Source organism: Canis lupus, chromosome 32 (genome assembly GCF_011100685.1).
Source record: "Canis lupus familiaris isolate Mischka breed German Shepherd chromosome 32, alternate assembly UU_Cfam_GSD_1.0, whole genome shotgun sequence".
Taxonomy (NCBI): Eukaryota; Metazoa; Chordata; class Mammalia; order Carnivora; family Canidae; genus Canis; species Canis lupus.
The window spans coordinates 24,793,870-24,811,749 of NC_049253.1; the positions used below are offsets into that span (position 1 = coordinate 24,793,870).

General features: G+C 34.0%; 1 long non-coding RNA gene across 1 annotated transcript; it reads right to left on the reverse strand.

Moving 5' to 3' along the window:
• Positions 1–2,636: 2,636 nt before the first annotated feature.
• LOC119867186 lies at positions 2,637–16,714 on the reverse strand. The gene is made up of 4 exons (XR_005382851.1): positions 16,664–16,714; positions 7,441–7,466; positions 6,448–6,502; positions 2,637–2,677 (listed from the first exon to the last, which is right to left on the reverse strand). It is a non-coding gene; the product is annotated as an uncharacterized LOC119867186 (long non-coding RNA).
• Positions 16,715–17,880: the final 1,166 nt, after the last annotated feature.

The following is a 17,880-nucleotide window of genomic DNA, read 5'->3' on the forward strand; positions in this document are numbered from 1 at the left end:
AGGGACAGATCTCAAGAAGAATTTCTCTCTTTTTTAAAATTTATTTATTCGTGAGAGACACAGAGAGAGAGAGAGAGGCACAGAGACACAGGCAGAGGAAGAAGCAGGCTCCATGCAGGGAGCCTGACATGGGACTCGATCCCAGCTCTCCAGGACCACACCCTGGGCTGAAGGCGGCGCTAAACCACTGAGCCACCCGGGCTGCCCTCAAGAAGAATCTCAATGGGGAGCCGCACTCAGAGTTCCATCTCATGAGATCATGACCTGAGCTGAAATCAAGAGTCAGACACTTAACTGATTGAGCCGCCCAGATGCCCCAGTTGTGTGATAACTTTTAATCTCTCCCCTGACAGATGAATATCTTAGAGGACTTACATAAATGTCAAATGCTTGGTTAAATAGAAAAAGATAGGGAGAAAGAGGGAAAGGGTGAGGGAGAGGAGAAGAGATAATGTTAGATAAAGGGAGAGGGAGAGAGAGACAAAGAAAGAGACAGAGAGAAAGAAAAAGAAAGAATATCATAGAAGATTCTTTCCAAAATATTGCTGCTTTTAAAATTTTGAATAAATTGAGATCTGAATGTTAATATGACGGCAAAAGAAATACTTTTAGATGCAGAATTCAACCAAGTTGAGAACAAGACATCTAAATTACCAACATGAAAAACTTTTTTGTATGCTACTACTGTATTATGGCTTGATAAAATTTATAATTATGTTCATCAATAAAATAGATTTATAGAATTTGATGTTTGAATAAATGGAAATGATATCCACATTGCTGGATATCTGTAAGCATTAAATGGGATTCCACACTTAAAAATGCTTTGCATCACCAAGATAGCAACATAGGATGGAGAAAAGATAATCCCTTCATTAATGGTGTGAGGATAATTGGCCATTTATATGTAAAAGAATAAAGCTGGACTCATATCTTTTACCACTCATGAAAATTAAGTTGAAATAAAGACTTAAATGTGTAAGACCTAAAAGCATGAAAGTCCCAGAATAAAACAGGAATAAATCTTCCTGACATGAATCTTGGTAAAGCATTTTTGGATATGACACATAAAGCAACAAGCAACACAAACCAAAATAAACAAGTGGGACTGCATCAAACTAAAAAATGTTTTGCACAGCAACAGAAACCATCAATAAAGTGAAAAGAGAACCTGAGAAAAAATATTTGCAAACCATGTATCTGATAAAGGGTTAATATGCAAAATATATGAAGATTTCATACAAGTCAAGATATAATAAGGCAACCCAAAACAACACAAACGCACTGGAAAATGAATAAAAGACCTGAATAAACATTTCTCCAAAGAAGATACATGAAAACCCCATAGGTACTGGAAAAGATGATCAACATCAATAGTCAACTAGGAAAATGCAAATTAAAACCATAATGAGATATCATCTCATTCCTGTTAGAATGGCCATCATCAAAAAGTGAAATGCTGGTGTGGATGTGGAAAAATGAAACCCCTGTGCAATGTTGGTGCAATTGCATATTGGTATAGCCACTATGGAAAACAGCATGAAGGATCCTCAAAATATTAAAAATAGAACTACCATATGATCCAGCAATTCTAATTCTGGACCTATATCCAAAGGAAATGTATACACTAATTTGAAAAGGTATCTGCACCCTCATGTTTATAGCAGCATTATTTACAAAGCAAAGACATGGAAACAACCTAATTTTTCATCAGCAGATGAATGGATAAAGAACTTGTGGCATATACTCAGCCATAAGAAACAAGTAAATCCTACCATTTGTAATTACATGGAGGACTTTGAAGACATTATCCTAAATGAAATAAGTCAGACAGTGCAACATGAATACTGTGTAATTTCACTTACATGTGAAATCTTAAAAACAAAACAGACAAATAAAAATCACAGATACTCAATCAAACTCATAGAAAAAGAGATCAGACTTGTGGTTATCAGAGGGAGAAATTAAGGAAAAGGAGAATTTGGAGGAAAGTGTTCAAAAGGTTAAACTTCCTGTTATAAGAAAAATAAGTACTAGGGATATAATGTACAACATGATGACTCTAGCTGACACTGCTGTATGATATATAGGAAAGTTATTGAGGGCAAATCCTAAGAGTTCTCTTTATAAGGAGAAAATTTTATTCCTTTTTAATCTTCTTCTTTCTTTTCATCTGTGCAGGGTTCTTCTTATTACTAAACTTATAACAAAAATGGTACTTATTATACCATGCCTGGGAAGTTCCTTATCCATTTTGGTATTCTTATTGCTTGGTGGTTCTAGGTACATAGTGTATTGTTATTTTTTGAATCAAAGAGATGAAGACTGCAATTATTTTAAGCTTCTCATGGACTTGGTCCCCTTTCTCCATTCTAGACGATCTAAATTTCCCCAAATACTGCATCCATTTAAATTTTCAATTCTTCAGAAGTAAGTTCACCTTTGACAATAGCCAAAAGAATGAACATCTAATTGGATGATATTTGCTTAGTTTAAAAAATTATGGACATAAACTAACAGGTATTGAGTAAATGTACTTTTATTAAAAATAAACACCAGGGGATCTCTGGGTGGCTCAGTGGTTTGGCGCCTGCCTTCGGCCCAGGGCGTGATCCTGGAGTCCCGCGTCGGGCTCCCTGCATGGAGCCTGCTTCTCCCTCTGCCTGTGTCTCTGCCTCTGTGTGTGTGTGTGATGAATAAATTAAAATCTTAAAAAATAAAAAAATAAATAAAAATAAACACCAACCTTAAATATTAGTTCAAATACTCAAAAATAACATTTTAAACAAAAAAGTAACTGTCTTCCCAAGACATTATGGGAAGGTTTCTGGTTATGCCACTTGTGAATGGTCCAGGTGGACAGTCCTTGATCAGCCTAGACAAGACAATCTGTCTTTGGATTTCAGTTTCTTACCATTAGCTTAGATTTTCTTGAACTTCTTAGTTAAGTAGTTACCTTCACCACATTTTAAGAGAAGAATTCCAAGTGTTAAAGTCTCCAAGTACTCAGATTAACAGACCATAGGGCAGCTAATGAAGGAAAAGTCTGGCAGTCAGGCTGGTACACATTGAAGCTCCCACATATTGTTAAAAGTTTTCAAAAGGAGGCTGATTTTGGTCTGTATTGTTTTAAACATTAGATGACTATTTTACCTTTTTTTACTTAAAAAATTTTTTTTGACTTTTTACTTTTAATAATTCCATACTTTGTTCTGTTTACCTCCAAAACTCAAGGGTGTTACCTGACCTAGACATAGCATATTCCTTTGCAAATATAAGCCTCTTAAAATTAATGACATTGTACTTTACTTTTGTAACAATTTTGGAGCAAGAAATCAATGTGTGAGAATGAAGTTTATTAAAAACTAGTATTGAGGAAATGAATGACATAAGAAAAAGTTTATCTTTTGGCGCTTAATTTAGGAGGAAAAATGTAAGCAGCACACGTGAGGGGGTCCCCAGATTGCTATAGATTGGCATTAAGTCAGCTGTGGAGGGAAGACTAGAAAGAGGATACTCAAACTATCTTTGCCTGGTACGTATTTTTCGGATTTTCCAAAACATCAAGAATTATATTTTCAAGGAGCATTGCAGAATTCACTTCAGTTATATGTATCGGCTTACCGTTTTCCTATGGTACATCATAACAATTCAGAAAAGCCTAACCGACACTCAAAAGTGGTTGAATATTACAACAGCAAGAAAACGAACCACTTTACACTCAAAAGACCTATTTGGCATTGCTGTGTTTTTGACCACTTTTCCCTTTCACTTTTGTGTTCTTCAGCTTATCCCCCCAAACTAACAGCTGTGGCCAAACACTTGGCAGCTGCCAGGCTAATCCTCAGATGCCAAGCTTTTGAACAGATTTTCTAGGAGCAGACTTGGGCTCTGTGATGGCTGCCTGCACACTCCCTTCCCATTAGCTGGTTCCTTGGCAAGTTCTTTGATTCATTTGATTTTTGGCAGAGCAACTTGCCTGCTGACTATGAAGTCTCTGACTCTGTCAAATACTTTAGTTGGGCTGAATGTTTATTTGACTGCCCTTCCTATCATGCCTAAAGATTAAAGTTTTCAAGATCTATGTTTAATGCCATACAGAGCTAAAAAAGAAGGGTTTTGCACAGTTGAGTTGTATGAATATGAAGGATGAGAGTAATCCTTAGCCTCAGGACCAATCTCTCATTGATTCTAGCTCTTTCCAGTGAGAGGTTTGTAACATAATGCTTTGACCATTTCTTGGCAGAGATTACTTTTCCCACCTTATGGAGTGGCAAGTTACCAACAGTCTCAAAGTAAAAGCTTGGCCCAGATACAAGGCACTCTCTTTCTCTCTTTCAATGGTGAAAATCTGGTCCATTATTTCCCTTTTACTACTCTCCTTTATGGATAAGTCAGCTGAAAAAAATCAGGAAAAGTCTGCTTTAGATACTAATTGGAATTGGCCTTCTATCACTCATAGACCTGAGTTCTGAAGTAGCCAAATGATTCAGAAACATTTCATCTAATTCATTCCCTGTCATTCTGCATGCATTTGAAAAATAGCACAGGTGGACAGTGCTCATTTTACAGTTATGTAATAGGAATTTTACATAGGTGAAATTGGGAAGATTTTTGAGAAACGCTTCTTAAAATAATTAATCAGTGCTTGTCTTCATGCTATACAGTAGTTCACCAAGACCAAAAAGAAGTAGATAATATATATAATGTATATTTGGGACAATAGCTAGTAAATAATGGATCTGACTCAGGCCAAAAGGATATGGTCTTACTTCCCGTTTTGAGAAAATGAATTGGAGCAGAAATCTGTGATCCCATTTCCTGTATGAAACATGTATACCAATGGTATAAACACTACCCAAAACCTCTTGTTCAAAGAGTGTTTGCTTTTATGGCATATTCAGCTAATTGTTCTAACCTTTCTATGTAGTTTTATTATTTCATAGTCTATTATGAGGAAAAAACACATAATTTTCTCCTAAATGTAATCTGTTCCGGAATATGTATTAGTGCTTATTATGTATAATACACCATCATCATCATAAATAGTTTAGGAATGGAAGACATTCCAAAGATATTGAAGGCACTTTCCTTGTCATTCAAGAATTAAGGTAAAATTAAAGATTACCTTAATTTGATTTGAATTATTCACTCTTTATATAATTTTACCTGTCAGGATAGACTACACTTGTTTCACATATTATGGTTTTGTAAGTTGAAGTTCTACAAGATAGTTTGCAGTAAAACAGTATATAAAAATATGTCCCTTTATATTTCAACAGGTAGATTTTAAATATAACTATTAAATATCTAGATAATAATAGGTTTGCACCTGGGTAATTTTTCAGTGAGTCAGGCACACACACACACATAGACACACAGACACAGACACACACACATGCACACACACACACTACCTTACAGTAAACAGCATTAATTTTACTATGCCCAGTACATTTTCTCTTAAAATTTATAGGTGTTCAAAAAAGATCTTGGTTCCATCTCCTCACAAAGTATACTTTTAAAGAAAAGAACAGTGTTTTTCTCTTTTTATAGGACACATTCTCTTAAATAGTTTATTATTTAATAAAGTATAAAATCTAGTATTATCATCTCTTATTGATACATATAGGTGAAGTATTACTGGCTTCTATTAGTAGACGGATTAGAATAAAAAAATGTAAATAAAGTTAACTATCAGTGTGTTTTCTACTCTCAAATACACAGAGTTGTCATGTATAAGATCTAACTAACTAAAATTATACCTGTACATTATCAGTACTTTAGTGCCTAAAATGTATGCATATGCATAATTTGAGTACTAGGAAATCCAGGGACCATCTATTGAATATAACATATGGTATCATGAGGTGTTCACAAATTGCTTCAGGGCAAATGATTCATTTTTAGAGGGTAGTGGTAGAAATGTATAACTCATCAGCAGAAAAAGGAAAGGTTATGTAATAGGTGGCAGAAATGTATTGACTAACTCAGCAGAAAAAGGGAAGGTTATGAATTTTAGATGTTTTGGAGAAAATTAACATAATAGAAATAGAAAATACTATCAATTATTTGTATAATTAATAAATTTTTGAAGCCTTTCATCTCAAGAGATCTGACTGCCAAATCAAATGTTGTTTAGAATTGGATAAGACAAACATAGTTTATCTTTCTAGTGTTTCAAATTTAAAAGAGACAGAGGGAATGATAGTCTGATAATTCCATTTGTGCAGTTTAAAGGATACAGTGTCATAGTTCCTGAGTAACTATAATCTGATAAAGCAGATCTATATTATAATCAGTTCGTTTGAATCCAAAATGGAGTATATATATTCCAAGCAAACACACCTAAGCCAAATGATATCACTACTTATGACTAGTACATTAATTTGTCTTCATGAAGAACAACTGACTGCTTAAGGTCAGAAACTGAGAATCATTACACACCTGTGCCAGTACTTTCATAGAAAGATGAATTGAAAGCTTTCAGCACAAAGTTAACCTAAGTAGGAAAACATCAAACTATAATTATGATATGGAGATATTTATTATTAGATATTTAATAGAAAACTTTTCATTTTTGAGAAGACAATCTCTGCCATCATTGTCATTATAGAACTGTAAATTATAGAAATGTAAATTTGGTGCAGGGGGGTTCTTTCTTGGTTAAGAGAGCAGAAGCAGGGATCCCTGGGTGGCGCAGCGGTTTAGCACCTGCCTTTGGCCGGGGGCGCGATCCTGGAGACTCGGGATCGAATCCCACGTCGGGCTCCCTGCATGGAGCCTGCTTCTCCCTCTGCCTGTGTCTCTGCCCCTCTCTCTCTCTCTCTCTCTCTCTCTCTCTCTCTCTGTGACTATCATAAATAAAAAAAAAATTTTAAAAAAAAGAGAGCAGAAGCAGAGTATGCATGGCATCTCTGGATCTCTTACCCAGCATTAGGTATTATTGCTTCCAATTTAGCAGCCAAGTCACTTAACAGCCAGAGAAAATGATTCCACCATTCACAGCCCATAGCCATAAGAAGCAGCGACCTTTGGGGAAATCTTCCATACACTGCTTGCTTTTCTATGCCCATCCATCAAGCAAATGAGCAATCTATTTCTGCCATGGTACACTGCCACTTCATTGAATTTCTGAAAGACACCTACCACTACCGATTTGAATATCAGCAAACAAAACCACAAATAGCTCCAATTTGTTCAATTTTGTAGGGTATTTTCAGGTAGTGTACAATATACGTGTTCAGTTGATTGTAGGGAAGGGATTTAGTTCTAAAAGAACTTTAGAATAAGTAATTGAGTGCCCCCAAAAGATTTATATGATATGTTAGGACAACTCAAGTGGGTCTGTGTAATCTCAGTCATATGTTATAATTCATTTAGCAGAAAAGAATAAAGTTACAAGTAGTTAGCAATAATTATACTTAGTCTGAAACTTACCTACGCAGTAGCACATCCAGAAAAATCTGTATTGCAGAAAGAAAAATGAGGTCCACATCTTTATGTAATATATGTCATATACATATTTTTTTCCATTCTATTCTACTGAATAATTTGACAGATGAGCCAATAAAAACAATTCCATCGAAAAAACTAGAAATAAGTAACTTAAAAAATCACTATATATATATTTTTATCTTGAAATTTTAGTGATATATCTAATAAAGTTATTCAATTAATTTTTAAACTTTAATAGCATTTATACAGGTTTCAATATTATGCCTGGATTAAGCTTTGGTTATAAATATAAAATCATTTCTAAAAGGCAGAATTTCTAGAGCACCTGAATGGTTCAGTCAATGAAGCATGTGACTTTGGCTTAAGTCATGATTTCAGGGTCCAAAATCTAGCCCTGTGTCCAGCTCTCACTCAGTGGGGAGTCTGCTTTCCTCTCCTGCTGCCCCTCACTCTGCTCATGCTCTCTCTCTCTCTCAAATAAATAAATAAAGTCTTAAAAAAATAAAAGGCAGGGGATCCCTGGGTGGCTCAGGGGTTTAGCGCCTGCCTTCAGCCTGGGGCGTGATCCTGGAGTCCCAGAATCGAGTCTCACATCCGGCTCCCTACAAGGAGCCTGCTTCTCCCTCTGCCTGTGTCTCTGCCTCTCTCTCTTTGTCTTTCATGAATAAATAAATAAAATCTTTTTTAAAAAATAAAATAAAAGGCAGAATTTCTGGGTGTAAAAATAGCATTACAATAAAGATATACTCTTAACAGTATATAAGAAAATGATTCAAAAGTTCTGTAATTTTAATATTTTATTATGATGTCTGAAGTGACCACTGCAGTTACAGTGACAAAATAAAATGGAAGTATATGTATTAAAATATTTTAATTTATCTAAAGTATTATCTAATGGAGAATTATCTTACTTAAATTTAGGCAAAATCTATCTTTAGACCTAAAAGATTTTTATTTTCATTCTGTCAACTACATCAAAAAATCTGCTCTATCATGATGTGATATACAGGAAATTTGTAGTGCATTTGAGGGAAAAAAAAGATAAGGGAGAATAAAAAGAAATATTTTCCACATAATAATGGAAGCTCACCTTGTACTTTGTTACTTGTGTAACAATGTCTACAGGCAATATCTCTAGCATTAAAATTATTACAGCGTCTCCTGAGCCTAACTGTAAACAATTTTTACAAGGAAAGATACTTTTCACTGATACAGGAAAAGAAGAGAAACAAACCTGGAATCATAAAATTCTTGAAACAGGGAAGCAATTTTATCACAAATTGAAGCCTTATATAAAGAAATTTTGTATGCTGTGCTTCTTTTCAGCAGTTACCTATGTCAAGCTGGAAATTATACATATAATGGAAAAGAATTTGATGGCTACAATGGTGAAACTATGTGTTTTTTTATGAACAGCACAGGAGAAACAGTTGGAAGAATTCTGAAGAGCACAAAAATTCTTTGCTAATATTTAGTCAAGATTGAATGAATTCTCATCAAAATAGGCTTAGGGGATCCCTGGGTGGCTCAGCGGTTTAGTGCCTGCCTTAGGCCCAGGGCATGGTCCTGGAGTCCCAGGATGGAGTCCTACATCAGGCATGGAGCCTGCTTCTCCCTCTGCCTATGTCTCTGCCTCTCTCTCTCTCTCTCTCTCTGTGTGTGTGTCTCTCATGAATACATAAGTAAATACAATCTTTTAAAAATAGGCTTAAAATACAAAAAGGGGGTGTAAGAAAATGAATATTAGTGCCTTATCCATTGATAGAGGTGAGGGCTAGACTTAGAGTTGCAGAAAACCAGACCAGTGTTTTGCAGAAATTGCCATCTATTGATATCTCCTTTTTTGAATTCCTTTTGTAAAGAGAAATATCAACTTCCACTTACTTATTTTTAAAAATAAATAATAGAAGACATAACACTTTATACTCAGTAATGACATCAAACTGTAACTATATACTTCATTTCCTTAGAATTCCAATTAAGGAAGAATAGAAGGAGAAAAAGAGGTAAAAGACAAGGAAGAATGAGAGTGAAAGAGAAAAAAATAGAGACATAAACAAAAAACACGGAGTAGTACATAAAGAGTGAACTAGACAAACTTTATAACTGGACACCCAGCTTTAGAATGTCAATATCTGTCTAAAAGCACTTTGTTTATTAGTTGATTGCTATCCATAATTTTTAAAAAGACTATTTATTTATTTATTCATGAGAGACAGAGAGAGGGGCAGAAGCAGGCTCTATGCAGGGAACCCAACGTGGGACTCAATCCTGGGTCTCCAGGATCAGGCCCTGGGCTGAAGGCGGCGCTAAACCGCTGAGCCACCTGGGCTGCCCCTATCCATAATTTTTAACTGCTCAAAATATTAAATCACAAAACCACTGAAATATTAAATCAGATAATATTGAATAATTTACAGTGATTTTTCAAAGACCACCAAACTGGAGAACTACTCTTTGATGAAAACAGTGGTATTCTTGAGGAATTGTTAAAATTAAGAAAAAGACTGAATTCTTCACCCCAGGATTTGTAATTTTAGACTTTGTAGTAACAAAAAACTTATGGTTAAAAAAAAATACTCATTTAGACCAAGATATCAACAGTATTTTTCTTTGGGCAAATTTATCTATTTTAAACTTTCTAGTTTCATTTTTGGAAAAGGCAGACTATAGAATTAGCTACTACATGTTTTTCGTTTTTGTTTTCTGAGCCACAAGCTGTATTGTTAGACTGGGGATGAATATAAATATCCTGGTTAAAATTATGGAAGTAGTACACATTATTACTCATAATACTGAGTTTTACCACTTTATTATGGTTATATCCTATTTGTTGAAATTAAATCATATTTTTATTAGTAATAAGATTATGGAATTTATTGTCAGACCCGTTTCCAATAAACGATCTGCTACTTATTAGTTACTTAATTTCTTTGGGTTGTGATTATTGCAGTTGTGAAATGATGACTATATGATAATATGGACTTCAATCTGTTGTTAAGAGAAATATGTATGAGGATTAAAAAAGTGACAAATTTTATGGCTCAAACCTTATAGCCATTTATTATTATTACTTTATATACAATTACAAAAGACTTGTAGGTTTAGTCATGAAATGGAAGCAATACAACTTATAATGGCCATTTTCTGTGTAGCTTAGTGAATGGCCATTTAAGGCAGATTTTATCATGTTAAAAATGTTGACATTTTCTTTGAAGGAAAAAGATACAAGGATAAGGAAGTTTATTAAAATTTTTAAATTAAAAATGTAAAATAACAAATTTTGAAAGATATTTGTAGATGGAACATTGGAAACCAACTGATCATGCTACAATATCTCAGTACATTTTCAGAAATTGATACTATAGACAAAATCTCTGACAGAAATCTAATAAAATTTGAAATAAGTAATTATTTTTAAATGCCTTAAGAATTTTAAAAAGCTGTACTTCAAACTACCTTTCTTTGAAAAGACACTTGAATCTTCAATTTCATTTTATTTATGTAATAATGCTTTTGAGAACTCTTCATGTCTACATGTATGAGTTGTCCAAATACCCATATTCAGAAAAACAAAAATTGTAACTTTAAATACTTATAATGTTGAAATAACTAAAATAAATTAGCTGAGCATTCAGATCATTAGATTAGAAAAAAGGCACAGTGTAAACTCAAGGAAAAGTAAAAAAGCTGAAAATAATATATTATTCAAATATTATACATATAAATTACATATATGAATTTTAAAAGCCAATAGAATATGGCTACAATAACAGCTACTAGGTTGATTTATGATCTTTCTCATCTGAACATAATACATCAACATCTTACTAAAGATGCTACAGATCCCGTTTTCCAGGAGGTTTGGGATGGAGATCATGAGAGTTGGGTTTCCACCTTTTGAAATAAAAATATTTAATTAATCCAAATGGACAATTCAATAGACAATATAAATAGCCAATGCTTTCCTAAAAATATTAAGGAGATATCAACGACCTAGATAACAATTACTGACATACCACTGTATGTGCTTTGCTTAATGATCCTTTGAGTTATGTACTTTTTAGAAGCCCCTTTCTAGATGAAAAGTCTGAGGCATGGAAAGGTCAGTAACGTACTCATACATCTAGAAAATATGTGTAGGCTTTTTGTTTGTTTATTGTGATACACCACACACATACACATGATAATTAAATTATATAAAACTGGCACAAAAAAAAAACTGGCACAAGAAAAAATGGAGAAACAGAACATGGAAATTCTTAATAAAAGAGAACTTTTTCAACTGACAAGCAATGTTCTTAAATATGTACAAAATTTAGCTTCAGTTGTTTATGACAGTGAAAATGAATACCAATATGGTCTTAGATATAGTACACATCATATGTATGTACTATAAGAACATTGTACAATGCTCCCAAATGTTTACTATGTTATTCCATGAAAAAATGTTCTAAAAAGAAACTAGTACTTGAATACCACAAAAATGCCTAGGAAGATGTCAAAACAGTCTTGTGTGGTCAAGAAGACAAGTAGAACACAAGAGCAACTATAGGAGGAGAAGCCACATTTTCCTTTAAAACATTAGATGACCCGAAACATATGAATAAGTAGAGGCTGAGCACTGAAAAAAAAAAAAAAAAAAGCCCGATTCACAATAATCCAGAGCACAGACTAAAAGCAGTATGAGCAAAATTTCTACTACAAAGCAGCAAATGGAATCGGGACAGCACAAAATTAAAAAAAAAAAAAAAGATAAAATACAATGAATGTAAACCACAGAAGCACAGTAGTAGCAATTCAGGAGAAAACGTAGACATTTCTTTGATAGTAAAGTCCTTGAAATAGAATGAACATCCTCTGGTTCTTCTCGAGTTCTTATAAAAATAGAATGAGTAAATAGGGATAAAATCTATAAACCTCTGCAATGTAATCATAAAAAGAAAAGAAGCGAATGAAATGCACAAGAGCAGAAAGCAAGAATGGATGGGACTAATACTTGAATGCTTACTTTCTTTTAAAAATGTATTTATTTATTCATGAGACACACACACAGAGACAGAGAGAGGCAGAGACACAAGCAGAGGGAGAAGCAGGCACCATGTAGGGAGCCTGATGTGGGACTTGATCCCCGGACCCCGGGATCACACCCTGGGCCAAAGGCAAGCGCTAAACCTCTGAGCTGCCCAGGCGTCCCAAGTGTTAACTTTCTTTACAACATTTCAAGTATGATGCTTCATTTATTTTCAGGTATTCAATCTATATGAAAATTTAAATATAACAAAGATAAGGAAATTTGGGTTCAGAGAAAACAGTCTGGGAAATTTTAGAGATTTACTCAGAGCACACACAAATTAAGCAAACAAAGGAGCTAACTATGAAATCCAAGTATATCTGACTGAGAAAGCCCAGGATCTTTCCTCCACACATTTCTGCACCCAGCACAGTGTTTGGACAATAATGATGCTTAAGGGGATCCCTGGGTGGCTCAGTGGTTTTGCTCCTGCCTTCCGCCCAGGGCGTGATCCTGGAGTCCTGCATGGGGCTATCTGCATGGATCCTGCTTCTCCCTCTGCCTTTGTCTCTGCCTCTCTCTCTCTCTCTTTCTCTCTGTGACTGTCATGAATAAATAAATAAAATCTTAAAAAAATAATGATGCTTAAAAATATTAACTGTGACAATAATACCAAACAGCTTCCCAATCAGGGAACATAACACAATTTTAGTACTGATTAGGGCGGAGTCGTTAAAAATAAAGCAGGTCAAAAGTTAAATAAAATAAATGAGTAACATAAAATAAAATTGAAATAAAAAAATATGAATGTCATTATTTGGCATCTATATTTATGATTTTGTTTTTATTAGGCAGAATATATATATAAGGGATGGTGGATTTAGACAGGAATATGTGGAGAGAAGATTGAAAATATTTTCTGGAGCACAATTGAAATACAACAAAAACAAGATAAAATTTATAACCAATTTTGCTCATGAGATCTTGGTGTCCAAAATTCAACAGTGATTCATACTCAGAGAATCTGAAAAGAAAGTTTAGAAGGTGATACTTTTTCTTCCTTAAAGTCTTGCAAATAGACTTTTAAAAAAATTCTTCACTTAATAATGTGTTTTCTTTTTAAAAATATAAGATGTCTAAAATTTGTTTATGAGACATTTATCAAACAAGTGTCCAATATTGCTTTATTTTCATGCTTTATTGAAACTCAAATCATACACATTACTCATTATGCACATTTTAATTGATTCTATTTACATCCTTAGAAAAAAAATTGCACCTCAGCGAGAGTTAACTTAAGCTACTAAAAAAGAGAAATTTATTTTCTAAAATATTCTTCCAAAGTATGGGCTCAGAAAATCTGAAGACTTGTGCAGAATGAAGTGATTATTAAATAAGTTAATGCTGTAATTATTAATATCTAGACTATAAATATCTCTATTAATATCAAGTACTAATTATCCATCTCAATGACTCAAAAACTCTTGAAAATTATGTCACTGGAAGAAATGTTAATTGCTGTTACAGTAGATATAAGGCATATGTCAGCCAAATTATTGATATAAATTCACTTTTTCTGGTGTAATATTCTAGCTTTTTGCACAGAGCTAAAAGCAAAAGTATAAAACCTAGTGTTACCCTCAATTAGTCATGTTTTCTCTCTCCCTTTCCTTGTTTCTTTCCTCATTTTTTAATCAAGAATTGTCTAAGTGCTTTCTAAAGGAAAAAGTGTGGCATGTGTATTGAGCATACTTTTATGATCCAAATTTATAGGATTTTAAGTGGATAATATATTTATGATTGTAATTGAAGAGTTATTTTTGAGTGTGTTACATTTGAAACCACTGACAGTATTATTATTACTATGCAAAATACTGTCTCCATTTTTATAGCTAGCTATCAAGGATAGTCAAACTATTTTGAATTTTCAGGTAATAGTGAGATTGGAGTAAGATTTTTCTTCCAGCATAGTACCACAGGAGACTTATATAAGTCTCAGAAGGATGTTCAGAAAATTTCTGTTTGTGGCCAGTGAATAGTCCAAAGCCTTTTCAGCTGTATTTCATTGTGAGTTGACAGATATTGGCAGGAATGTGCAATGACTATAAAACTTTACATGTAACTCCTGAGAAAGCAGATTGTGATTTAAAAAAAAATGCATTGACCTTCATAAAATGTTTAATGGGAAACATGTTCTCAATCATGCTTTTTCACATATAGACTTGAATTCTTTTATGAATTACTACTTATAAAAGGCACGAATGTATATATAGAGTTGATTACTTTAACTGATTCTTTTATAAAAGCTAAGTTAAATCTTATTACCCATTATAGGGATTTTAGCAGGCTTCTCTGAATTATCTACAAGTGAATTAAAGTTCAAATTTGAGGATTTGTGAATTCTTTTATACCAAAGGATTGGCAGAGGAGCTGTGGAAACACTCCATAGAAGTGTAGCAAAAGATAAATGAGTTCTTTTGAGTTTGAGTTCTCTTTATATTTTGACTAATTTAAAAAATGAGAGGGTACTTTGTTTCTTAAGTCTAGTACACACAGTGAATGGAACATTTCATTACGATGAGGAATTCCAAGAAGAGTGAAGAAATCTCAAGGACAATCTTAAGAATATTTTAATGTGCTTTTACAAGCAAAGTAAAGTTATATTCAACTCAGATAAGCAGAATTACAATAGTTCAGGGACCTGGTACCAGCTCTGTGTTAGGCAACTCTTTCCTGGATTATATATTCATTACAATGATCACTCAGCAAAAACTTTCATTTGGAATGTGCCCAAAATATATTTATTTTAAGTGCAGATAAGACTATCATATAGGTGCATCCAAATCTATTTTTCTCATGTAAGTCAGAAATAACATTTTTAAGGGCATATTTTCTAGACAGGAATACACTTAAACTTTATTAAAATGTCTTAAATACCTTTACAATCATTCTGGTTTATAGGATGTTAAAGATGTATGATCCAGAATCTTGTCAAGAATCATTTTGGTAGACTTGGAAACATATTAAATGAAATGTTTTTCCTTGAGGAGCATGGCAAATTGATATATTCTTTTACCAAAAGGTATGTATTGGGGATTCTCCCCTTTACTGTCCCTTATCCTTTGGATTTTATTTTCATTGATAGAATGACCATATAAATTATTATTATAAATTATTATTGGGGATCCCTGGGTGGCTCAGCGGTTTAGCGCCTGCCTTTGACCCAGGGCGCGATCCTGGAGTCTCGGGATCGAGTCCCATGTCGGGCTCCCGGCATAGAGCCTGCTTCTCCCTCTTCCTGTGTCTCTGCCTCTCTCTCTTCTTTATGTCTATCATAAATAAATAAATAAATCTTTTTTAAAAATCAGTTCATTTTTGAGAGGGAGAGGAAATGAAATTAACATTTTTTTCTGAGACAGGCATAAACTAAGGTAGTCCTATAAGAACCAGAAGGTATGGTAACTTTAATCACATAGGAAAACATACCCAGTCTCATTAAATGCTTAGGGTGCTACTGTATAGAGGAATGGCAGAAATTCCTTTTTGCTCAGAAATATCCATACTCTTCCTTTCCTCCTGTACATATAGCTAGACCACATTTGCCAGGCTTCTTCATCATGCTAGTCCTTGGAATATAAGCAGGAGTTAAAGGTGCCATTTCCTCATCTGGCCTATAAATACCTTTCACTCTTGTCCTTTATGTCCTTTATTGCTGATATCTGACATGGCCATAACTTCTAGGATCATGCTGGAAACCATATTTTGAAGATGATAGAGCTTTTTATCAAGCTGGATCTTGAATGACTGCATATAGAATTATTCTTCTAAACCCTTTACCTATTCAGCACATTAACTTTGCAAGAAATCAACTTTTTACTATTTGCTATGAGTTCAATTTTAGCCCCCCCCCCCATATGTTGACATTCTAACCCTCAGTAACCCAGAATGTGACCTATTTGGAAATAGAGTTATTACAGATGTCATTAGTTAAGATGAGATTATACTTGAGTATGGTAGGTCCTTAATCCACTATGACTGGTATCCTTATAAGAATTGGGGATTTGGGGCAAAGAGACAGGCACACAAAAAAGGACATCATATGAAGACAGAGACAGACAAACCCAGATGGAAATTGGTCATGTGAGTACAGAGGCAGGGACAAGAGTAATGCTGCCACAAACTAAGGAATACCTGTAATACATGGCACTATCAGAAGCTGGAAGAAAGGAAGGATCCTCTCCTAGGAACTTTGGAAATAGAATTGTCCTCCTAATACCTTGATTCTGAAATTCCAGATTCCAGAACTGTGAGGAAATACATTTCTGATGTTTCTTAGTTTGTGGCACTTTGATATAGCAGCACTAGGACACTGATATAATATTTAAGCCACTATGGGCTTTTGTCAGTTTTTTCAGGATAGTGGTTAGTATCACCTGATACAGAAGGAAGGGCCATGATTCTAACATAGTAGGATTTCAAAAAATTATTATTATTCATATGCTAGGATGTATAAGCCTTCGAATTGGAAATAGAGGTCACAGTGGGAATGGACCAATTCTTCAGTTTCACAACTGAAGCAACTTTCCTCCCCTACAATTGTTTTTAGGTATTTCCAAGGAATGGAAAATTTGTGATCATCTGTTTTATTTCAGAATCAAATAACTTTGCCAAGAAAGAGTTATTTGTTACACAATCTGCATGAATTGACAGTAAATCTCTCTCTATGTATGCAAAAGGTCTTGTTTAGTTATTATCTATGCTTAAATACAGAAATTAAAACTAATTACTTTGAAATCACTTTCCTCTCCCAAACACAAGGAACATAAGATTTAAGCATATCACAAAATTATTCAGTAACTCTTTCCTGTGCAAACTTTTCTTTTTCTTCTTCCTCCTTAGCCCACACCTTAACCAAATAAACTCAGAAACAAGATCCATTTGCTAAGAAGTAGAAAAAAAAAGATTCTACTAATTTATAAAACAGGTTAAATAATCCAGTAATTTAGGATGGTTCAGTTTGTTAAGCATCTGAGGCTTGATTTCAGCTCAGATCATGATCTCAGGGTCCTGGGATAGAGCCTCTAGTCCAGCCTCTGAGCTCAGCAGGGAATCTGCTTGAGTGTCTCTCCCTCAGCCTCTACCCTGGCTTGAGTGTACACAATCTCTCTATCTCAAATAAGTCAATCTTTTAAAAATAATTTATTATTATTAATAAGTTTAGAAGGAAAAAAAGCTCAAATACTTTGAGTGCAAATCCACAAATGACAAACATGTTTGCAAACAATAGCTTGTGAATTGTGTATGAAAATGCTTGTGGCTGGAATGAGATTGCATTGTTATGTGAGAAAGACTGAAATGAATGGAGTAAATTTTAGAAAGAACAAAGCATTGTGATTACATTTAACATT